Source organism: Rhinichthys klamathensis, unplaced genomic scaffold, assembly GCF_029890125.1.
Source record: "Rhinichthys klamathensis goyatoka isolate OS25496 unplaced genomic scaffold, OSU_Roscu_1.1 h1tg000230l_1, whole genome shotgun sequence".
Lineage (NCBI taxonomy): Eukaryota > Metazoa > Chordata > Actinopteri > Cypriniformes > Leuciscidae > Rhinichthys > Rhinichthys klamathensis.
This window is the reverse complement of record NW_026606754.1, coordinates 910,586-936,338: the sequence shown is the minus strand read 5'-3', so window position 1 is coordinate 936,338 and position 25,753 is coordinate 910,586. Positions and strand designations below refer to the sequence as shown.

Sequence of the window (25,753 nt, the reverse complement as noted above, 5' to 3'; positions counted from 1 at the left end):
CACACACTAATCAACAGTTTCTCAGACTCACTAGCCTGCTGCTAGTCTCATTATCTGCAGCTGTACTCTCAGGCAGCCTGGGTTTTGTAGTACTTAACAGACGGCCATCTTGCTCCAGCCATCTGAGGGTAATGTATCTGCCCTCTAGAACACGCCCTCTCATGATGCCACAATAAATGTTTAAATGCCAAATATATATGTGACCCGATCTGGCGAAATGAGTCGGAAGTCGCAACGTTCTATTTTAAGATATGGGCCGATTATGTGGAAAAACAATGAAATAATAGATTTTTTTTTTTTTTTTTTTTTTGCTAATTTCAAAGAACAGACATTCAAAAATAATCTCCCAAAGTTTCGTAGTCCAGATAATTGAGTAAAGGTATTTAAATTACTATTAAAGTTTACAAAGTATTACTAAATTCGCTGGAAATGAACATTGCTTTTCTCAACTCCTCTCGTCACCTCTGAGCATTTCTCGGGTATCCCCTGAAACGTCACTATCTCTGCTCTTTAAATGGTGTTACACGTTGTATAGAACCAATAAAAAAGCTTAGAAATGTACACAAATGCTGATCATTTGTCGATGGGAAGCCGTTTCGACTGACCGGTGTCGTGCCAAGGTACTTACCCCTGAAAGGAAGTGTATCCCCGGTCGCGGGAGCGCGCTCGCATTCAGCAGGAGGTGCGAATGTCCAAGGTAAATTAAACTATAACACGTGAATTGTTTTACTGTTGTTGTTTTATCGACGAGGTTTAGCAAAGACAGCTATCACGTGGCCCATCAAAAACAAATTAGTTTATTCTTCTGTGGGCTAACCGATCGAACTTCATGCACTGAATTGATCAATTCTCACGACAATGTCTAAAGTTACGGAAAAACCAAGACGACCATATCGTTTCACAAGCAAACAGCCTGTGGATATAAAATTGTTCTGAATCCCCCCTCCTCCTTCCATGGTGAATTATTATCAAAATGATTCAATAATGCATTGCACTTAAACATAGGCTGGTCAATGGCATACACAAAAAACGATTTTACAGATGCTGGCCTATCATCAAGTGTTTTATTTTGTGAATACTGTACATCATGTCTAATAACAGCAGTGAATATGGACACATTTCTTGTTTCCTGACAAAAGTTATAGTGGGATACAGATTTTTTCAGATTGTATATTCGACCTGCCAAAATATGTATCCCCCTCCAAAATCTACAGATGCTGGCCTATCATCAAGTGTTTTATTTTGTGAATACTGTACATCATGTGTAATAACAGCAGTGAATATGGACACATTTCTTGTTTCCTGACAAAAGTTATAGTGGGATACAAATGTTTTCATACCGTATTTTCGACCTGCCAAAATATGTATCCCCCTCCAAAATCTACAGATGATGGCCTATCATCAAGTGTTTTATTTTGTGAATACTGTACATCATGTCTAATAACAGCAGTGAATATGGACACATTTCTTGTTTCCTGACAAAAGTTATAGTGGGATACAGATTTTTTCAGACCGTATTTGTGTGAAAAACTAAGAATTATAGATTCATGCTCTGTGTTTTGTTTTGTTTCTAAGATGACCTGACTGACATATGTCACTTCTGTGGATCAGAAGGACCCAAGGCAGATTTCTGTTGGGTAAATCAAACTTAAGAAATGTGAAATGAAATATGTTTTGATATAAAGTTATTAAGAATTTTATTGTAGTGTTATGTTGGATACTTATATTCTATTTCTTCTATTTTACCCAGGACTTACAAACATTACATAATTCTTTTATCTCCACATTAATTACCGTATATTACAAATATAACATCAATTACACAGGAATGAAAATTTGCAGCCTCTTACTGAATCCAAATAATTTGTTTTCCAGATTCAGTGTGACATTTGTTTGCGGTGGTTCCACCATATGTGTGTTCAAAGCCCACCAACGGAGGAGGCCTTCCTGTGTACTGCTTGTACTCCTTAATTTTGTGTACATTATTGTTCCGGAGGAATTTATTAATTAAATCTTGTTGTATTACATTACACCTTCCAAGTTTGTGTCTTATCATCTTAAAATTATTAAAAACCAACAGACTGATGCGGGACATTATCTCAATATGCGACGTGCGGTACAGCGCAAAGCGGGACGGGTGCTCACCCTAGTGAAAATACACTTAACTTTTGGAAAGAAGACACTTCTTGACAGCTTTATTGTAATTTCCGCATAGTATAGTCCATATACACACAAGGGAACGAAACTTCGTTTCACTTGGACCACAGTGCCGCAAAGAAGAATTAGAATCAGAAAAAGATGTGAAGGAATGAGGAAGGAAAGTACAGACGTAGTGCAGACATACATGATAATAGAGGCATCCATAGGAATTTTTTAATAAAAAAAAATATATAACACAATAACAATATTAAAAATAATACAACATTTAAATAATGCAAGATAGTACAGTAATAGAAATGTAGGCCCATATGAATGTACAGATAGGCCCATGTTATTTACAGGTGTCCAGTTTAAGATGCTATATAGGCTACAGATGCAGGCAACAATTTTGAGATGTTATGTACAACATGACAGTTATGAAAGAGTGTATAGTTATTAGAGTTTTATCTGTTCAGACGGGAGGGCAACAGTTCAGAGAGAAATTGGGCTGTGTGTGTGGGGTCCAAAGTGATTTTCTTAGCCCTTTCATTAACTCTGGAGGTGTAGAGATCTTGGAGGTTGAGCACTATCCGCTGCGGTCGGAGGCCCTACAATTCCCACGCCAGAAAGTGATGCAGCTGACTGAAACACTCTCTATAGTATCTCTGTAGAATGTGGTGAGGATGGGTGGTGGGGGGCTTTCCTTGCTTTCTTGGCGCCACAGGAAGTGGAGACGTTGATAGGCCATCATCTGTGGAATATGGAGAGGGGGATACCTTTTATAGCAGGTTTAAATATGCTCTGAAAAAATCTGTATCCCACTATAACTTTTGTCAGGAAACAAGAAATGTGTCCATATTCACTGCTGTTATTACACATGATGTACAGTATACACAAAATAAAACACTTGATGATAGGCCATCATCTGTAGATTTTGGAGGGGGATACATATTTTGGCAGGTCGAAAATACGGTCTGAAAAAATCTGTATCCCACAATAACTTTTGTCAGGAAACAAGAAATGTGTCCATATTCACTGCTGTTATTACACATGATGTACAGTATTCACAAAATAAAACACTTGATGATAGGCCATCATCTGTAGATTTTGGAGGGGGATACATATTTTGGCAGGTCGAATATACAATCTGAAAAAATCTGTATCCCACAATAACTTTTGTCAGGAAACAAGAAATGTGTCCATATTCACTGCTGTTATTAGACATGATGTACAGTATTCATAAAATAAAACACTTGATGATCGGCCATCATCTGTAGATTTTGGAGGGGGATACATATTTTGGCAGGTCGAAAATACGGTATGAAAAAATTTGTATCCCACTATAACTTTTGTCAGGAAACAAGAAATGTGTCCATATTCACTGCTGTTATTACACATGATGTACAGTATTCACAAAATAAAACACTTGATGATAGGCCAGCATCTGTAGATTTTGGAGGGGGATACATATTTTGGCAGGTCGAATATACAATCTGAAAAAATCTGTATCCCACTATAACTTTTGTCAGGAAACAAGAAATGTGTCCATATTCACTGCTGTTATTAGACATGATGTACAGTATTCACAAAATAAAACACTTGATGATAGGCCAGCATCTGTAAAATCGTTTTTTGCAGTGGCATAGGTTTGATTTTGAAATTGGTGGGGACGGGGACAACAATATATAAATATATTTTAAGTTTTGATCGAAATTATTGCTGGGATATATCAGTGTCACTGGATATTGGTAGGGACACGTCCCTAGCGTCCCTACTAAATTCTACGCCCCTGGCTTTTTTGTGTATGCCATTGACCAGCCTATGTTTAAGTGCAATGCATTATTGAATCATTTTGATAATAATTCACCATGGAAGGAGGAGGGGGGATTCAGAACAATTTTATATCCACAGGCTGTTTGCTTGTGAAACGATATGGTCGTCTTGGTTTTTCCGTAACTTTAGACATTGTCGTGAGAATTGATCAATTCAGTGCATGAAGTTCGATCGGTTAGCCCACAGAAGAATAAACTAATTTGTTTTTGATGGGCCACGTGATAGCTGTCTTTGCTAAACCTCGTCGATAAAACAACAACAGTAAAACGATAACTTAAACAATTCACGTGTTATAGTTTAATTTACCTTGGACATTCGCACCTCCTGCTGAATGCGAGCGCGCTCCCGCGACCGGGGATACACTTCCTTTCAGGGGTAAGGGTACAGTTGAGACACTTTTTGCGTTTAGATTTTTCACACAAAAATAGATGCTGAAAAGACGTGAATTTCCACATGATATGCCACATGACATTTCATGAGCTTGTAGACTAAGATATTATCAATCAATATTACTCATTAGTAGTTTATATTTTCCACAATTAGCTCATAAAAATAAGGTGCTTTTTGTCTCAACTTTGTCTCAACTGTACCCATATGTGGTACAGTTGAGACAGTACCATGGTACAGTTGAGACACCCATTTTTAATGATGTAAAGGTAACTAATCGTTCATTGAAAATATAATAAATAAAGACAAATAAAAAAATAACAATTGGGCGACATGTTTGTTTATTCATCCATTCAAATTCATTAATGTTATTTAAATTAGCACTGGTTAAATTTTATAAAAAAGAAACAATATATTTTTTATATACATTAATAATACACAGTTTAATTATCACAAATACCAAATTTTTATTTCATTTGCAGCTTATGCTGGCTAATTATGACATTTAACCTGTTATCATAACACTGAACAACTAAACAGTGTGTTTCCTAATAGAACTCTATCGCGGGTACAGTTAAGACAGTGTGTCTCAACTGTACCCTGATGGCCACCTCGCGCATTTCTCTAGATTTTGCAATGACCATGCCTGAAACAATCCCATGAAATATGCCCGTTTTTAGGGCACAGAATAACGTTTGTGATTATACCAGTTACGTTTAACAGTCACATAAGGATAATAAGCTATTCATTGTGGAGTGTGCATGGTGAAGTGAACGTCTTACCTTAAAAAAAAAACTTTTGCCGATATCTTCGGAGCGGAGATGCGTCCATTGATCAAATTTCCCACGATCAAAGAGGACACTAATACGCATGTGCACAGCAAAAATCACAACTTGTGCTGGCTGCGCACGCAAGTTATTTAAAAGGTGTCTCAACTGTACCTATGTCTCAACTGTACCCAGTCTACCCTACCTTGGCACGACACCGGCACGCGATTGGTCCAGCTACCCTCCTGTCAGACTCGCAGCGAGCGCTCTGTGGAATAAACAAGCTAGCAGATCTCCTCAGAAAGATTACATTTTATTAATTTGAGAAATGTCGTTGTCAAAAGCGAGCAAAGTTGCCAAAGCGTCATCAAGCCCCCTGGCCATTGCACACTGAGTCCGCGTTTTTTTCGTATGCGTTTTTTCGTCGTTTTTTCGTATTGATTCGGTGGCTCCGAATTGTCAAAACACCATTCAAACTGCTTGCTACGGATGCGAAAAACTTACGATTGTTTTTATATAACGGACGAAAGTTTCGTAGTGTGCAAGCGTGATTGACATAACGTGATTGACAAATGTGAATGAGTGTAGCTATTTATCAGCAAGGAGAATCCATTAATGTGTTAACCCAATATTTGTTGGTACACTAAGATATGATTGCATAGACTAGCATTATTTGATCTCTGTTTCCTTGTCTCTCTGCCTCTCACTTTCTCTCTCTCTCACACACACACACACACACACACACACACACCCTCTCTCTCAAGCAAAAATGTAGCACCTCTGTTCAATCTTTCTGATTTTAGTACATTTTTGTAAAAGGTAGGCCTACTTGTTAAATTATTTATTCAAATAAAAACTTTAAAATAATTTGAGCTTCAGCCTGGTTTAATAGCATTTATATTAATGTCTTTGGTCAAATTAAGCTGTAAAATAAATAGTTTATCCCTTTAAATGTATTGGATTTTGAAAGATATCAACAAAAAACGGCAAAAAAACTTTAAAAACGATTTTCTCAGGCTTTCAATTGGCAAAAGAGGGCAGACGACCATAATTCAAATGTGTATATCTTTACAACCATTCAAGGTATGACTTTGACTAGGATATCAATTGAAAGCTTATGGTCTCCTCTTTCCATTAATATCAAAATCGCATTTTTTTTAATTTGGGTCACTGTGACTCATTTTGCTGGATCAGGTCACATATACATACATTTTAGTCTGGCACCAGTTTAAAGTCCCTGTAAAGTCAAAATTAAGTATGTGTTCTGAGTTTGTCACTAGCCACCCAGCCAAATTTGAATGTTAAAAAAAAAAAATCTTGAAAAAATGAGCATTAGGGTGTACTCACACTAGACACGGTTGCCATGAACCGGGCCCGAGTACGATTGTCCCCCCTCTCCACTCCCCCTCTGGCCTGCACTCACATAGGGTTTCAGCATTCGTGCCGGAGCACGCTTACGTCATTATGGTGCGACGGTTTCGGGATAAACAAGAAGAGCGGCGCTCTCTGAACACAATGGAGCAGGGCCGGAGTGGGACTAATTTTCAGCCCTGGAGTTTCATACCTTAGACCGGCCCACTTTCCCGACCGACTATATTAAAATAATGTAATTAAACCCTCAGTATATAAGTCTTCAATAGTGCACTGTTCTGTACAGCCTTGTAATTCATTGTATTTTTCAAATATATAATTTTCTATTCAGTGCAATAGCCGTACACAGGGTTTTATAAATACAAAGGTCCCAAAAGTGATCTGGGTTCGGGGGCATATTATTTTTCCACTGTCATTGGCAAAGAACATGTATATCTGTGTTAAATAGGAATAAAGTTATTCTCTTTCTGGGCACAGTATGCAATAGGCTATTGCTCTTCCTGCTCTCCTCTCTCATCTCCATCTCCTTCTCTCATTCTTCTTCTCTCAGTCTCTTTATCTTTAGGTTACCTTTGATTGATACAGTCTTTGCAAACTGATTATTTATGTCGGTCGTTTAAAACTTCTATCGTAAAACAGCTGTTTAGTTTAGCCACTTGCATCTTATCTCGTGAAGCGTCGCGTTGGGATTCGCGCGCGGCCCCGGCTCGCGCTTCTGTGAACATACATCCCGCTTGCTTTGATCGGTCATCTCAAACATTTTGCCATTGCCGACGAGCAGTGTTGAGTAGCTACTGAAGCAGATCCGATGAGGTCGGTTATCGTCGCAATATGCGAATCATTGCAATTGTTCGCACATCTCTAACAACTGACTTTTTTTGTGGGGCTGCGAGAAAATAACAATAAAAAAATAGTGGGGCTGCGCTGTGACTGGAGCATTCAACCCAGTGCCATGACAACACCGGCCCTCCTGGCCAATAATCCAGACCGGCCCACCGGGAATTCTCCCGGTGCTCCCGATTAGCCAATCCGGGCCTGCAATGGAGTCCATCGCTCTGTTTTCTTTGTGGATAATTTTTTGTTGTTTGGTCCACGGTGGTCCACCGCCCTCTCACAGCCTGTTGTTAAACAGATGTGTCGCCTTAGTGGCACGAAAATTTTCACGTAATCGTGCTGCTCGTAATCGTAATCGCTCGTTTCACGTAATCGTGGTGCTAAACCATGACGTCACGCGTCCTGTTCCGTGCTCCAGCACGGTTAGCGCTCACACTGCATGCGAACCGCGCCCGAGTCCAACTGAACCGTGCTCTGGCCCACCTCTTCCAAGCGGGCCAGGGCCGGCTAATCGAGCCGCGCCCGGGCACGGTTCGGAGCACTCACACTAGTCAAACGAACCGCGCTTTGGTGGTCAAACGCACTCGGGCAAGGTTCAAACTGGCTAGTGTGAGTACACCCTTATTCTCTGCTCTCAAACGCTGGGGGCGTGTCCGCTGGCTGCGCTGAAACCACGCCCACTCACGGGAAAGCTGCCAACGGTGATATTAGGTTATACTGCTTTTGGGACGGGAGGATGAAGGCCGAGGCGGGAGATAGTCGGTTGGGCCCCATTCACCAGTAACAGCGGATTATCAGTGAATCCCAGTTGTCTCCGACGAAAGTTTCTAAAACTATCCTGTGTAAAATGATCACTACAGAGGCGGGTGTTGGCGGTGATCCTCAGCTCTCCATCAAGGTTGGCTCTTCACAAAATTAATCCACCTCTTCTTAATGTGATAGTTTTTAGGAAATTGAAATAAAGACACCGATCTGTTTTGTACATGATCGCATCCAGGTAGTAGCCTACGCATTTCCGTGTCGAAGGCATAGCTAGCTAGCTAACTGTAGGCTGCTGTAGTAACTAATAGTACTGACAGTAACTCGCGATTGAGCGCCAAACTGATGCGAATGTGCTCTATTGTTAGGGGAGGGGCCAGCCTCAGTGGCCTCAGTGCATCATCAAGTAGGGGCGTGTCCACGAGCTCAGGGGCTCATTGAGCCCTGTTTTAGCCCCGCCCAAAAAATCCGGAAAATAGCAATGGTGAAAAACTGTTTAATGGTCTAAATCCACAATTCAGTACTTCACAGTTCACAGTCTTTGTAATAAGTTTTAGCAATACATTTCTAACATTTATAATGTGTTTAGATTTTTTTTTTTTTTGAATTGCCTTTACAGGGACTTTAACTAGTAGCTACAATGTAAAGTTTATGCTACAATGTAAAGTTTATGCAACAATAACTATTATGAGTGGACATTTCTTACCTTAAATGTTTTTTTCTCATCTTCAAATCGTGTTCTTCTGAGGTAAATCCAAGTTAAACAGCACAGCACAAACACAGTCTTCCAAACTCGATGAAAAGCAGATGAGTATGTTACTGAAGTACTGAAGAGGGCGTTTACAGCTCTGCGTTCCTTTACACATGGATATTTGCATGGGAACAGCTCTTGCGCGCGTGGGTGTGGTCACATTAGAACTAATGAGCTTAGGCTGGAGAAACTGTACATGTCGTTGCTTTCATTCAGATTACTTAAACAGATAATATTTGATAATATATGATTTACATCAAGCTTTGTAAATAAATATATCTCACGTGTGGGTGGCAAGTATTCGCTGAGTTACAGATCATATTCTGTCGCATTTCAGAATGAACTTTACATTGAGAGAGACGGGAGAATGTGTATCATGTTTATTTTCTTTATTTTACGAAAAACACAACATTTTGCTTTTATTATTACTTTACACAAATAAAAGAAGACATTTAACAGTTTTGAATGATGTATAACATTTGTATAACAAGTTATTTGAGTCTATTTTACACTGATAAGAAAAAAGCGGAACAAACGCACCAGCGCGATAGCCAACCCCAGGGGGTTAAAGGGGCAAGATGCCTATCTGGGACCTCTCCACGGTCCTGGAAGCACTGAAAGGTGCCCCATTCTAATGGCTTCGGTCTGCGGACCTGAAGCACCTCTCCGCGCTATCGCGCTGGCTTATGAGTCCAAGGGCCTTCATTGCCCCTTAGGCGTCAGAGCTCATTCCACGAGAGGCATGGCCTCGTCATGGGCGATACATATCTGGTCCTGGTTAAACTCTAAACTATGGTTCTTATATATTTACATATACATACATTATAAGGACTTGGCCCTGTTAGTCCCATTTCCTTGTTTTTTCCTATATGAAGCTTGTCAAATGACTGGTTTCTATTTCTGCTTTGGGTTACAGTATGGAGCAAAGTTAAGCACGCACGGCATTTTGAAGGGGGTTCCCATAGCGTAAGCTAGCCTTACACAATACGAGAGAACTCTCGAAAGGGAACGTCTCGGTTACTTACGTAACCTCGGTTCCCTGAGATGAGGGAACGAGTATTGCATAACCCGCCGTGCTAATTGATCAGGGGATCACATCAGTCAACGTAACCTGACTACCTTTGGCTGAATGGGCCATTATATAGACTTAGGCCATGCCCATTCTGGGCACGAAGGGCACGAAGCAGCCTGATTGGTTCTCGCGTCTGAGCCGCCTCGCCATAGGTTCGTGAAGTTGCCTCAGCACAGCCAATGACCGCTCTATTCGCTCATCTGTGTCTGCTGTGCTGCTGCACTGCGTTTTAAAAATCGAGAAAAGGAGTTATCTTACGAGAGGTTCTCTCGTGTTGCGTAAGTTTAGCTTACGCTACGGGAAAGATTCATCTTCTCGAGATATTGAAGCCAAAAAATTATCCTTAATTTTGTATTCATTGTCAACGCAGTGCAGCAGCTAGCAGACCTAGAGCAGGCCAACTCGCGTGCTTATTGGCTGCCCTGGATGCATCTGCTGCAGCCTACCAGTGAGCCCCGTGTGACGTCACGCCCAATGAAGGGAGCTCGCGCCTTCATAGCGTCACAGCCCGCCAGAATGGGCGTGGCTTAGCGTATATAAGAAGGGGCTGTAGGCTGAATTCCCTGATTTTTCGACTCTTCAGCGAGCTCTCCGCATCGCTGGATCAGAGAGAAGCCACCGCCGCCGTCGAACAGCGAAAAGCCAGCTTAGGACAGCGCTGAGGAAGCCGCCCGTCTTCGCCACCTTCAGCCATCCGTGCGAGCTACGCTATCCGGCGACGTATCCTTTTACATTGCATTTTCTAAAAGAGCTATTTCTAAAAGAGCGCGAGCGTCTTTTTAAAGATGCCTCGCACTTCCTGCGGCTCGTGCAGAGCCCCGCTCAGCGTTGGAGACCGCCACGTGATTTGCGCTCTCTGCCTGGGCCTGGAACATGCAGAGCTCGCCCTCGCGTCCGGGGGCTGCGAGTTCTGCGAAGCGCTTCCGCTGTCGACCCTACGGGCTCGACTCGAAGTCTTCAACCCGGATGCAGCCGCTCCGCCCTCCGGGGGACCGCGCAGGAAGAAGCGCCGTTCCCTGAGGCAGCCGGAGCCCGTGGCCACAGCGACGCGCTCGCCGGAGGATCTCCCTCGAGCCTCGCTTTCGCCCTCCCCGCCTCCCCTCCCCGACGCGCAGCTGCCGCTCACGAGCCTCACTGCCGTCGCGTCTGAGGAGGAGGCCGAGGAACACGCCACGAGAGACTGCTGCTCCATCCTGGCATCGGACAGCGAGGAATGGTCGCTTCACTCCGGCTCCTCGTTGATCCAGGAATCCAGCCGTTCCCGCGCTGGAGCTGACGCGGAACTTATGCGCCTGCTGACGCAGGCCGTCGACCGCCTCGGGCTCGAGTGGTCGCTGCCGAAGGAACCCGCGCCGAACAGGCTCGACGGCTGTTTCCTTCAAAGTCGCCGCCGTGCAGCTTCAACGAGCAGGCCCGCTCCATTCCTGCCGGAACTTCATACGGAGCTGACGAAGTCCTGGAATGCACCATTCTCCTCAAGACTTCAGTCCCAGGCCTCCGCGTTGCTCTCCCAAGTGGACGGCGCCGCCGAGAAAGGGTACACGGCTATTCCCCCTGTGGAAGAGACGGTCGCAGCGCACCTTTGCCCGCCCTCCGCGAGATGGCGGTCTCGGTCAGCCCTCCCGTCTAAAGCCTGCAGAGCCACGTCCGCCTTGGTCGGCCGCGCATATGCCGCCTCCGGCCAGGCCGCGTCTGCTCTCCACTCCATGGCTGTGTTAGAGATCCTGCAAGCCGACCTCCTCCGTGAATGGGACGAGAAGGGCCGGGATCCAGCTGCGGTTACAGATCTGAGAAGCGCGACGGATCTCTCTCTCCGCGCCACCAAAACCGCAGCTCAAGCTATCGGACGAGCCATGGCTGCGTTGACTGTAACAGAGAGGCATCTCTGGTTGACGCTCTCGGATATGAGGGAAACTGAGCGAGCCACCTTCCTGAACGCGCCGCTCTCCCCCACTGGTCTCTTCGGCCCAGCGGTTAACGGGATCGTTGACCGTTTCTCTGAAGTGCAGAAGACCACGCAGGCCATGACTCTCTTCCTGCCGCGACGCTCGAGCTCCGCTACAGGCCGCTCTCGCGAGAAACAAAGCCAGCCTCCTGTACGAGCTAACACCCAGCGTCCAGCACACCCCCAGCCTTCACAGCGACGTCAGGGCGGCCGCCCTAGGTCGCGCTCAGACAGCCGTCACAGACCGCCGCCCCCCAGGGGGCCTCGGCAGAAGATCACGCTGAAGTCTGAGCACGCGAAATCCTCCTAACAAAGAGAGAGAAAAGACGCGCGTGTCCCGCCGCGGCCGGACCGCCGTCAAAGCTTATTTCCCTGTCAGTCCCCTTCAGCCAGGCTACTGCAGTGGTTCATTTAGCAGCCAACGAGCCGGTTTGTCCACCCTCTCGCCTGCACACAAACGCCGTTTTCACGGCGACCCAGAGAAATCTCAAAAAGAGTATTATGTCTGGTCCGGCTCACGCCATCAGTGTTTTAAGTGTAGTGAAAGTGCCCACCCCCCAGTGTTCACCCCTACACACAAGCACATCAAATATCGTGTCACCCACAGAGCACACTCTCATAAAGCGCAGAAAAGCCGCTCGAGTGTTGAATGTAAGAAATGTGTCCACAGGGTTGTGCCCACTATCTGCTCGCTCTGTTACACGGTCAAGACAGCAGGTTATGAATGTAAGTCCCGTGCCCGCCAGAGAGCGTTCACGCTTACTAACACAAACCTCCCCCCGGGCGCCACCCGCGCGTTTAAGTGTTATCGTGAAACGCAGGGCGTTAATAAGACGCTCCCCATCCATTTTGATCGGGGCGTCAAATACATGTGTAAGTCTCGTGCCCGCGCAAACGCGCTCACGCTTACAGAACGCTTTTCCGCCCAAAGCGCCGCTCGCACGTCAAAAAGTGAGGAAAAAAGGTTCCCCATCCCTTATGATTGGGACATCTCACACAAAGCATCCGGTTTCGGTTTTCAGCGAGCAGCCGTTGCCCAGAACAGAGAGCGCGCGCGCCGCGCTCTCAGCTCCGGTTCAGTTTCACAAGCCCGCAAATGGCGGCGATCTGAACCCGGAGGCCATTCGTCCCCTTGCGGCTCACATAGTTGCGTGGGAATCTATCCCGGGGATTTCAGAATGGGTGCTGAGCACAATAAAGCAGGGCTATACACTTCAATTCATTCGCCGTCCCCCGCGCTTTCGAGCCCGGACCGCGACGATAGTGAATGCGGAAGTAGCACACCTACTTCACGCAGAAATAGCAAAGCTGCTGTGCAAAGGGGCTATAGAAAAGGTGCAGCCTTCTCTGAGCGAGTCAGGCTTTTACAGCCGTTATTTTCTCGTACCCAAGAAGGACGGAGCCTTCAGACCTATCCTAGATCTGAGACATTTGAACAAAGTGCTTGTGAAAAGACCGTTCAAAATGCTTACGACCAGGAAAATCCTCGCGCACGTTCGCCCGAGGGACTGGTTTATTTCTCTAGATCTGAAGGATGCCTATTTCCAGATTCAGATAATACCCCGTCACAGGCGATTTTTGAGATTCGCCTTCGACGGTCAGGTATATCAATACACCGTCCTGCCGTTCGGCCTGTCTCTGGCACCCCGTACATTTACGAAGTGCATGGACGCGGCGCTCGCCCCCCTGAGAAGTCAGGGGCTGCGGATAATGAACTATCTGGACGATTGGCTGATTTTGGCACAGTCAGAGACGGAGCTGCTGTCTCACAGAACAGTGCTTCTCAGTCACCTGGAAAGCTTGGGTCTCACGGTCAACTGGACCAAGAGCTCATTACTACCCAGCCAGTCAATTTCCTTTTTAGGAATAGAACTGGACTCGGTGACCATGTCGGCTCGTCTATCGGCACAGCGCGCGCTCCGTGTTCGCTCCCTAGCCGCGTCTTTCCAGAAGGACAGCTTTCTCCCTTTGAAAACTTTTCAGAGGATGTTGGACTGTATGGCATCAGCTGCAGCGGTGCTCCAGCTGGGCCTACTGCGCATGCGCCCGCTCCAACGCTGGCTGAATGCTCGCGCGTCCCGCCGAGCTTGGGTTTCTGGCGGTCAGAAAATCAGAGTGACTCAGACCTGCATAGCGGCTCTGCAGCCCTGGTTAGTGGCCGACTGGTACCAGCTGGGAGTGATGATGGGAACGGTCTCTTATCGGAAAGTCATTTCGACAGACGCGTCCAACTGGGGTTGGGGCGCGCTGTTCGAGGGCAGACCGGTCTTCGGCCAGTGGTCAGACCAAGAGAGGTGTTTTCACATAAACTGTCTGGAGATGATAGCGGTCGAGAATGCGCTGAAGTGCTTCCTCCCGTTCATACAGGACCAACATGTTCTCGTCCGCTCGGACAACATGTCTGTGGTATCCTATGTAAACCGTCAGGGCGGTGTCAGATCCAGAAATCTCTGCAATCTGACGGAGCGCCTCCTTATTTGGTCCCAGTTGCACCTGCGCTCGCTGAGGGCGGCGCACGTGCCGGGCCATTTGAACGACGGCCCAGACAAACTGTCCAGGGACAACGTTCCCCCAGGGGAATGGTCCCTGCACCCCCAAACGGTCCAGAAACTGTGGCGCCTGTTCGGCAGGGCGGAAGTCGACCTATTTGCGTCGAAAGACAACGCTCAATGCCCGACGTTCTTCTCGAAGGACGAGGACGCGCTGGCCCAGGTTTGGCCCAGCCTCCGGCTATATGCTTTTCCTCCGGTCTCTCTGTTACCACAGGTAATCAAGAGAATCAGGGAAACGCGCCACTCGGTGCTCCTCATAGCCCCGCGTTGGGAGAATCAGATTTGGTTCCCGGAGCTAATCACATAGCACTGTCACATACAGCTCCGTGGCCGATTCCGGTGAGGGCAGATCTCCTCTCTCAGGCTCGCGGCACGATCTGGCATCCCCATCCAGAGTGCTGGTCTCTGCACGCATGGTTGATCAACGGGTACTCGTTGCCCTGCCAGAAGGAGTAATGAACACGATCACGCAGTCTAGAGCCCCTTCCACGAGAAGGCTCTACGCGTCTAAATGGTCGGTGTTCTCTGGATGGTGCACCGACAGAGGTCTGGACCCGCGGACATGCGGGGTGGCGCAACTGCTCTCCTTCCTACAAGAGCTGTTGGATAAGGGGAGGTCCCCATCCACGCTCAAAGTATCTGTGGCGGCCGTGGCAGCGTTCGCAGAATCGACGCACGGCCAGTCATTGGGAAGACATGAGTTGGTCATCCGCTTCCTTAGAGGAGCTAGGAGGATGAACCCGCCGCGCCCCCCATCGGTTCCCATGTGGGATCTTTCACTGGTCCTAGAGGCCCTGAAAGCTTTTCCCTTCGAACCACTGGATTCCGTGGAGTTGAAATATCTATCACTGAAAACCGTTTTTCTGACTGCACTGTTGTCAGTAAAGCGTGTGGGGGACCTGCATGCGCTGTCTGTCAGCGCGTCGTGTCTTGAGTTCGGGCCGAATGACTCTAAAGTCATCCACAGACCTAGACATGGCTACGTTCCGAAAGTGATGGGCACTCCGTTCAGAGCGCAAGTTATCTCGTTGTCAGCTCCCCCAGCATCTGACAGCGAAAGTGATGCGAACCTCCTCTGCCCTGTCAGAGCGCTGAGGTTTTACATTACGCGCTCCGCCTCATTCAGGCGTTCGGAACAGCTGTTTGTTTCGTTCGGTGGGCGCACCAAAGGTCTCGCCTCCTCGAAACAGAGCCTGTCCAGATGGATAGTGGACGCTATAGCAGCCGCTTACGCGTCAAAAGGTCTGCAATGCCCTCTGGGCATCAGGGCTCATTCCAAGAGAGGCGTGGCCTCTTCGTGGGCATGGTCCAGTGGAATTTCTATCCATGACATATGTGTAGCAGCGGGCTGGAGCTCCCCGTCTACCTTTGTCAGGTTTTATAACCTGGAAGTTCCTGCCTTGCAGGCTAAACCATACCTGTCAACACTCCCGTTTTTCCCGGGTTTCTCCCGTTTTTTAGCCCTATCTCCCGGACCCCTCCCGGTTTGTTATTTTTCCCGGGAAACTCCCGTAATTTGCATGGCCCAAACTCCTTTATGAATAATCGGACCAATATGTTTGTCTAATGTTGACCAGTTGCCAGATTGTATTAAATGCATTATATTCACACAATCCACAGACCATTTACAATTTCAACCCGTTTGTCACCTCAACCTGGCAACCTATAACCCAGTTGCGCAGTCGCGGAAAGTTTAACCCGAAAGCGAGCCGATAGACATGATGGCAGGTGAAGGTGGTGTCCCCGCAATGAAACTGAAGTACAGTTTGTAACGCGTTGCTTCAGGAAGATTAGGGATAGCTCACAACTGAAGATATTGCATGCAGAGGCCAGACAGACTCACGGAGGCGATTGGCATCTCACAACTCGCACTTTATTCCCAAATCGAACTCGTGTAGCCTAACTGTCTTTCACACGTTCTACCGTCCACATCGTTAGCCTACTTAATAAACAAAATAAGATAAAAATTAGCATCAAACAGAAATTACCCGCATACATGGGGTGTTTGCATAGACAGTAAAAGGGGTGTTCGAGGCCCAAGGCACATACAATACAATACTGCCGACAGTTCAACAGGGAGCGCACAGCTCTTAAAGGGGCCACACCTTATTTCCAGTCGTTACAAGTTGTACATTTACAAAATTAAGGATATTTTTTTGGCTTCAATATCTCGAGAAGATGAATCTTTCCCGTAGCGTAAGCTAAACTTACGCAATACTCGTTCCCTCTCTAGAGAGAACCGAGGTTACGTCAGTAACCGAGTATCGTTTTCCTATAGCATAAGCTAGCCTTACACAATACTCGTTCCCTCATCTCAGGGAACCGAGGTTACGTAAGCAACTGAGACGATCGTAGGTCATGTGGTGTTGTTGATTAAACGTAAACAATACTTCTATCTCTTTAGATAAAATAATATCAGAGGGGAGAATGAGTACACATGAGTGCACACAGGGCCGTCGCTAGTGGGGTGAAAGGTGGTGACAATTATAGGGGCCCCCGCTGCCCAGGGGGCGCCACAAAATCCAGCAGTTATACTATTTAGGCCCCTGTTGTATGAATAATTCTAATATTTATATTAGTTGTATGCCTGAGATTTAAATGAAAACCGCAAAAACGTGCGATTTGGGTAAATATTTTTCCAAATATCTGCTTCTCTTACCTGCATAAAAATGGTTTAGTCCGACCTAAAGTATTTATTAATTATTCAGTCAGAGTCAGTGACAAACATCAGATGGACCCAATAAAATTGTAAGTCCCGCCCCAGCTCGTGAACAGAACCAATCAGAGTTGAGGCGGCAGCCTGAAGTTAACGATGAACTTGGTGGAAGAGCAGGAGACTGACTGACTGACTGAAAAATGTCGGGGAAAAGAAAACAAATCAGGTACCAGAAATGCCAGGAAAAGACGGAGAGGGAGGCAAGGAGAGTGGTTGTATCCTAGTCGATCAAGACGTTCTTAAAGACCAGTTATATAGCCTATTGTTATTTCGCTGGGAATTAGAAAACTTCCGTCTACAGTCTGCCGTGTACAGTCATTTTTTATTATCGGTGCGCGCCGCAATCGACCGAATGATTACGTGGTCTAAATTCCTGTCTTTTTACACTATTGAAAATAGAGTTTTAAAAAAATTACACGAGTCACGACGCAATGCATTATGCATCTGACCTGCCGGCTGATGATATTTAAAACATCGAGAAAACACGAATACAACACACTGCACTTGAATGAATAAATGTATTCGCTTTATTTAATAATATTACCAGTTCCATATTATCTTTATTAAAAAATAAGACAATGAATGGTTTTATTTTTTTAATTAGACTGCATTCTTGTCAATTTCTAAATGTTTACTTTTTGATTTATGAATTATAACAGACTGATGGGGAAAAAAAATATTACTTTTTAAAAATTGGTTTTATTATTATTTAACAATTTCTTGCTTTTTGTTAGTTTTTATTAGTTGTAATTTTTTTATAAACATTTAACTTTTAAAATAAAGGTTTTACAACAACATCACCATCTTCTGTTATGTGGGCCTCCATGTTCATCTATTGTACAGTATATGATATTGGTGGAGGGTGGTGGGGGCCCACATCAATATTTTTTCAGGGGGCCCCGAATCCTCTAGCTACGGCCCTGAGTGCACATGTGAGTTAACACCTGCGTGAGTTTTCTAGTGCGGTGCAGCATAGAGTGAGTGTCATTTATTTTATTCTTGATTGTAGCTGTTTATATTCAGTTAAAGAAAATAGATTAAGAGCTAGGTACTGTTTTTGATGTCATTCAAGTTTATTAATACTCTATCTTTAAAGATGGAATTGAATATACTGTAGTAATGTCACTGTTACAATGTGAAGAGTGTAAAATGTGTTTACTTCTGATCTTATAAGTGTGTGTGGCTTATGAGAATGTATCTTTAATAATGTTTCTGTGTTTTGTTATTTATCCAGAAAGCATAAAAAGCCACTGCCGTTGTTTATTCCGGATTTAAGTATTCTTAGAGATTCTTAGAGTTTGTATACTTTGGTTTATTTTTGGGAAGGTTTCTGTATATTTATTGGAGCGTGTTTCTAAATTTTGTTCAAACACCTACCCACAAACGGAAACCTCAGGTGTTAACCTTTCTTTCTTATACGCTGTCGGAAATCAAGAATCCCTTTTTTAGATGTCTGGCTATGTTTGAGTTTTTTATAGTGAACATGTTTACATGGCCACATATATTTAAGTTAATAAATCTACTAACAAATTAAAATAACACGAAGTATAAGACACATAACCTATTGACATGCATAGCCTTTATAGACAAACTGGGCACACAATGTTAACGTGCATTAAATTTGCAGTAATAGAAGCCTTCAGTTCTAAATTTACACTATAATTTCAGTATTGTGATTATAAATTCGATTGATTTAAATGTTTCACTTGATTCCACTTCTACCACAGCTCTCAATGCACCGCGGCAGATTACGTAATAGAGAGAATAAACTGACCCTTTTCAAAGTCTGTGATTATAGTGCTTCTTAGCTAGCCTGGGTTTCCCCATACTGCCTTTGTGCAGAGCGATTTTATTCACTGGACTATGGATACCATGGTCCAGATTTTCGCCTCATCTAGGGAACCAATCACAGAATGAGGAGGGAGAAGCAAGACGATGACGACACACCGAAGCAGTTTGTTTATATCTATGGATCCAACATGGCAGCAAACGCAAAGTTAATTTTCGATGCAGCCTTAATTAGATAGTGTTCTAAGTAGTTTCATGGTAGTTTCGTGTACACATAAATCTCTGACCCATCGTCGACTTCCTCGTCGAATTTCTGTCACTCTACATACGTCATCTGGTATAATTGAAACGATTGGCTATGAGCTACGTGCAGGCGCATTTAATAGACATTCGTAGCACCCAATAAACGGCTCTGGGCATTCGCAAACCACGCCTCAAATACGAGAAAATGAACATGTGGTTCCCAGACCACGTATCATTCTCAATGATACGTGGTCTGGCGTTAGCCAGGCTACTTCTTAGCGGTAAAAGGCAGCAAATACACACCCCCAATTTTTACCCCCGGGGGAACAGCTGGAGATTGTGACATAACAAACACACATCGGTGAGAAAAAAATTCCATAGAAAAACAGAAAAATGTGTTGCCAATTTTTCTGCCAGGACAATATTCATTAATAATATGGATACTTGCGACTACTTCACGGAATAGAAGTCATGATTGGGTAGGAAGTTTTGTAGCTCACATGACAGTAGGGCTTGCACAGACTAGTCGTGTAGTCGTGCAATGATGTACAACGATATTTTACTGACATAAACGTGTGTGTGATATTGTACGAAGAAAGTATGCTCTCAAGAAACTTTAAAGGTCCCGTTCTTCGTGATTCCATTTTTCAAACTTTAGTTAGTGTGTAATGTAGCTGTTAGAGCATAAATAATACCTGTAAAATTATAAAGCTCAAAGTTCAATGCCTAGCGAGATATTTTATTTAACAGAAGTCCCCTTTCAAAGCCTACAGCTGTTTGGACTACATCCCTCTACTTCCGTTTTAATGACGTCACTAAAACAGTTTTTTGACTAATCTCCGCCTAGGAATACAAAAAAAGGGGTGTTGTCTTGTTGCGCTCCACGGAGAAGAGGAAGAGTTTCGTTTGTAGAGTGTGTTTGTCGCCATGTCGTCGAGACACTGCTATTTTTATGCCGGAGTCAATTCACCTTTGTTTGGCCTTCCCAGGGACGCTGTGCTTAGAGATCAATGGTTACAATTTATGTTTAACTCGGTTCCCGAAAATTTGCGCATGCATCTCCACGTTATGGTAAGAGGCGTGCCCTTTCCGGGCAACGTGCGATAAGCTGCTGTCGAATCACAACACAGGAACCGCTGGCACAATCAGAACTCGTGACGTATTTCTGAAGGAGGGACTTCATAGAACAAGGAAGTCATCAGCCCGTTTTTTGGACAGTGAAAACAGCGGTATACAGATAAGTAAATTGTGTGAAAAATGACCAAATGTTATATTGCACACTGTAACCACAATCAAAGCTTCAAAAAAACATGAAGAACGGGACCTTTAACAGCATGGAACACTGTCAGAGGTTATTGGAGGAGCATTCTCGTATTTTATCCAGGATGTTGGACCATTTGAGACACTCTCAGGTAATTAATAGTTGTAAATAAGTATGATTAATCCAATGTATGAAAAATATAATATAAATTTAACATTCTCCTTTCCTATAGGATAATCAAATTTTGACCATGCTATCAGAGTTACATGACACTCTCTCAGAAATGCTATTGCAACTGGAAATAATCCTCCATCCCCAGCTCACACCAGCAATTCAAATATCGATCTCTAGGTCCGGTGGGCGACCAAGGTGATTATGTTCCTCTTTGTCTTTTTATTAATAAACATTTCTGATGATAGGCTACCCCAACATACATTAAACCTAAAAATATTTAATGTATGCTTTAATGATTTATCAGACATTTCCAGCATGCTTTGCATTCAGATAGATCAGAAGAATGTGAAAATTAAGTGCTGTTTTTAGTAAAAAGTTTAATTAAAGTTTGATGTTCAGTTATATTTGAGTTTGTTTTGTTGAACAAATGCTGAAGAGTAGACCTTGTGGTTAGGTTGTGGGTGGCTATAAATAAATGTAGCCCTCTTTTAGTCTTGGGGTAATAGGCAAAACAGGAACACATTTTGGAGAGATAGCACAGGATTTTTTTGTCTCCAGCCCCAGTAGCACACATCCAGAACAAATAAGCTTAAATTGGTGTTTATTGAATCAAAAGAAAAATATAAAAGTCATAAGCTTCAGGAGCAAACAAAACAAACAAAAAGGTGTCTAACTTAGCTTTAACCATGACTTACCTATACATAAAACAAAAAGAAAATAAATGACAAATGAACTTCCCTATCTCCTTGACTACACATAACCAGGAGAAAAGCAGTTTCAAACAAAAATGGAACCCACTCCCTACAAGTTTCCTTAAAAGAAACTCTTAAATTCTGAACAAAGGTGTTCAACTAAATTCACAATTGGACCAATGATTAGCACTTGTCAGCAATTCCTGAGTGCATTCAATAATACAATTAAATAATAAAAGTCTGCAATTTTATATATATCCTTACCAAGGTATGATCTGACCAGAGAGCAGTTGACCTAGCTGAGAGAGACAGGAATGTCATGGACAGCTATTTCTACCTGTTTGAGAGTGAGCTGTCGAACAGTACGAAGACGACGTCTTCAGTATGGAATTGAGACTAATTTTAGCACTATTTCAGACATTGACCTCGATGCACTGATTCGTTCGATTATCTGTCAAACACATAATGCTGGAGTCACACTTGTCCTAGGCAAGTAGGCTGCATGTACATATTAATGATATCTCATCGTGTGTCATTTTGATGTAATGTGTGCTTATACTGATGATGCTGACATTGTTCAATTGCATTGTAGGAAGTCTGAGAAGTAGAGGACTCTCTATTCAAAGAAGGCGTGTCCGGGAGCGACTGGCAGTAGTTGACCCGTTGGAACCATGATCCGTACAAGACATGCAATTAGGAGGAGAGTATACAATGTAAGAGGACCAAATCATCTATGGTATGTATTTCAATGGCATTGGTATGTATCACTCATATTATGCAGACAAAAATACATGTCAATTTTCAAATTAATTGCATGGAGATTTGTGTTCCATGGGTGCATTGATGGTTATAGCCGAACTGTTATTTACCTTGAGTGCTGTACAAACAACAGAGCATCTACAGTAATTACCTTTTTTCAGCAGGGTGTTGCAAGATTTGGTTTGCCTTACAGAGTCAGGGGAGACAGAGGTGGTGAGAACATTGAAGTTGCCTGGTACATGATAAATAATCGAGGTAGTGAAAGAGGGAGTTTTATAGTGGGCCGAAGTGTTCATAATCAGAGAATTGAATGCCTTTGGGGTGATGTCAATAGGGTGGTGTCAGACTTCAATAAGCAACTTTTCCAGTACATGGAGCACTCTGAAATCTTGGACTCCACAAGTGAAGTCCATTTATGGGCTTTGCATTTTGTGTATCTTGGGCGGATACAGCGGTCAGCGAGATCATTTTGCCAGCAGTGGAACCACCATACTTTAAGTTCAGGCCAATCCATGACACCCCTGGCTATGTGGTACACGGGTATGTTGGTGCAGCCAAATCTGGAGCTTCTCACACAGGAAGAAACTGATGACTTTGGTATTGACTATGATGGCCCTGTAGTTCTGGAAGATAATGAGCAAATTATAGTTCCATTAAATGCTGACAATGTTACCCGTTTACATGCTGCATGTAACCCACTTACCGATGATGGCAACCACGGCATTGATCACTATCTTTTTGTAATTAATTTTATTTCAGTTTGCAATTATAGAATGTCTTAAATATAATTATGGAATAGTACTTGTATTTACCTTTTATAAATCCTGCAATATTAGCCTAAAACGCCTAAAAAAGGCCTACCCAAAATAAATTGCATGGTGTTCTTGAACCATTTGGAGTATATGCATGCTTTTGGTCTCTTTTGAAAGGTGACACTCAGAGGTTTGTTCCTAAACAGTCAGAATCACTGTAAGTCTGGTATTGAGTAATATAACTTTGAACACACTGAAAAAGGACACACAAAAAACCGCACGAGCGCACAAGACAGAAGTTGGCAGGTAGGCTACACGTCAAAACAAACACATAAACTAGACATAACACCAAACACACGACATAAGCTAACAAGTACACCTCAAAACAAACACATAACTCAGTATACAGTCAAATATGTTGTATAATATAATAAAACTTATGTAACAGGGTTGAAAAAAATGTTACTGTAAATGTTATGTCTTTCACCAAAATTACTGTTTTGTTTTATTTAATAACTGTTTGGTGCCCCCTTGTGGCGACATGAGTAATTAGTGGACATTTGCCCTTTCACCTGTGAGACCACACCCCTACCTCCAGCAGAGAAGTTTATCGATGCTGAAGATGGTGGTAGGTAAAATGTGCTCCGGGGAAATTAATGTTTTTGTAACTAAATATTTGTTAATTTCACAAATAACATTAAGAATGGAGTTTGTGGATGTTATGTAACAATTATGTAAAATGATGTTGAGTCTATGTGACGAACTTTGTGAAGTTTAGATGCAATTTTCTAAACGTGGGTTGCATGGCTGACGCCATCTTTTCAAATCAAACGCAGATGAATCTCATCTTTGTTTGCTTTTGTAGATGCATGTACAGGTCCTTCTCAAAAAAATTAGCATATTGTGATAAAGTTCATTATTTTCCATAATGTAATGATAAAAATCTAAACTTTCATATATTTTAGATTCATTGCACACCAACTGAAATATTTCAGGTCTTTTATTGTTTTAATACTGATGATTTTGGCATACAGCTCATGAAAACCCAAAATTCCTGTCTCAAAAAAAAAGCATATCATGAAAAGGGTCTCTAAACGAGCTATTAACCTAATCATCTGAATCAACTAATTAACTCTAAACACCTGCAAAAGATTCGAGTTTCAAAGCTGCAAAATCTGCAAAAGATTCGATTTTGAGTTTCATTACTCAAAACGTCTCGGTTACTGATGTAACCCTCGTTCCCCGAAGGAGGGAACGGGAGACGTGACGTCGACGTGACGACGTTAGGGGATCACTTCAGGGAGCCCTATTAACTTCGAGTATCTAAGAACAAGCCAATGAACGTTGGCGTGCGTGAACGCGTCACGCGCCCCCGCCCCGCAGCGCGGGTATAAAACAGGAAGCGGGCGCGAGCACCCACCGTTTTTCACTGAGGAGCCGAGTTTAATGACGGCCGTACAGCGATGGTCAGCAACTGTGGCGGCGGGACGTCACGTCTCCCGTTCCCTCCTTCGGGGAACGAGGGTTACATCAGTAACCGAGATGTTCCCCTTCAGTCGCTCACGTTCGACGTGACGACGTTAGGGGATCCCATGGAAAACGCCACCGGTTGCTGCCACATCCAGTGCCCTACGCAAGACTCTCAGACCCCCAAAGCTGGGGCGGAAGACCTGCGTAGAGGGAGAACCTGCTGTTCCACATACCCACGCAGTGAACTCTTGAATAACACTGGGAAGCGTGCCTCTCCAGGGGAGAGGGACGCTGCGGAGCCACATCCTGCCCGAAGGGAGGTACCATGTGGAGAATACACATATGGACTGGCCGGTTGGGGCAGTGCAACATATGGAATGTCACTGGGGTGGCTCCACCTAAGGAGAGGGAGGCTACACCAGACAGTGACAGCAGAGCGAGCTCTGCCAAGGGAAAGACACGGGCTCACCGCAGGGAGCTGATCGTGGAAAAATACTCATATGGGATCGCCGCAGGGATCACACATACGGAACCCAGCCTAGCACAAGTTACACAAGCATACGAGCACTAGGCCTGGCGTCGGACGCTCCGCAACGTCCAACTGCCGAAGGGGTGTGGAGGAACTCACAGGGTTCACCTGGGTGGGGAACTCAACTGGAGCAAAAGAGCGCACGTATCCGCTCCGTAGAGGGGAGTGGCGCAGCAAGCCGACACTAGAGCGGGAACTTCAGTGTTACCGGCTGGTTGAAGCGAGCACACAGGAAGAAACCGGCTCAACATGTAGGCTTTAGAACCTAGCGAACGTGTTAGGTGTCGCCCAACCCGCAGCTCTACAGATATCTGTCAGCGAGGCGCCGTGTGCTAGCGCCCAAGAAGAAGCGACACTCCTAGTGGAGTGGGCTCTCAACCCGGGCGGGCAAGGCACTATCCAGTGGGCCATCCTCTGCTTGGAGACAGCCTTTCCCTTCTGCTGGCCTCCGTAACAGACGAGTACAAGTAACAGGCTTTGCGTTCTGTCCACGTACAAACGCAGAGCGCGGACGGGACAGAGAAAAGCCAGGGCTGGGTCTGCCTCCTCCAAAGGCAGCGCTTGCAGGTTCACCACCTGGTCCCGGAAGGGAGTGGTAGGAACCTTGGGCACGTATCCGGGCCGGGGTCTCAGGATCACGTGAGAGTTATCCGGGCCGAATTCCAGGCACGATTCGTCGACCGAAAATGCATGTAGGTCCCCTACCCTCTTGATAGAGGCCAATGCAACCAGGAGAACTGTCTTACAGGACAAGATTTTTAACTCAGCTGATTGCAGAGGCTCAAAGGGTGGTCCCTGAAGTGCCGAAAGGACCAGAGACAAATCCCAAGAGGATATAGAGAGTGGGCGAGGAGGATTCAGTCTCCTCGCTCCCCTCAGGAACCTAACGATCAGGTCGTGCTTCCCCAAGGACTTACCATCAACAGCATCGTGATGTGCGGCAATAGCGGCAACATACA

General features: G+C 44.5%; 2 long non-coding RNA genes across 2 annotated transcripts; both read left to right on the top strand.

Annotated features, from left to right (window-relative positions):
- Positions 1-604: 604 nt before the first annotated feature.
- On the top strand, positions 605-2,333 carry LOC130099471 (uncharacterized). Its single transcript, XR_008808392.1, has 3 exons — positions 605-682; positions 1,576-1,637; positions 1,876-2,333. It is a non-coding gene; the product is annotated as an uncharacterized LOC130099471 (long non-coding RNA).
- Positions 2,334-20,484: 18,151 nt separating this feature from the next.
- Positions 20,485-21,677, top strand: LOC130099495 (uncharacterized). The gene is made up of 3 exons (XR_008808396.1): positions 20,485-20,569; positions 20,651-20,787; positions 21,553-21,677. It is a non-coding gene; the product is annotated as an uncharacterized LOC130099495 (long non-coding RNA).
- Positions 21,678-25,753: the final 4,076 nt, after the last annotated feature.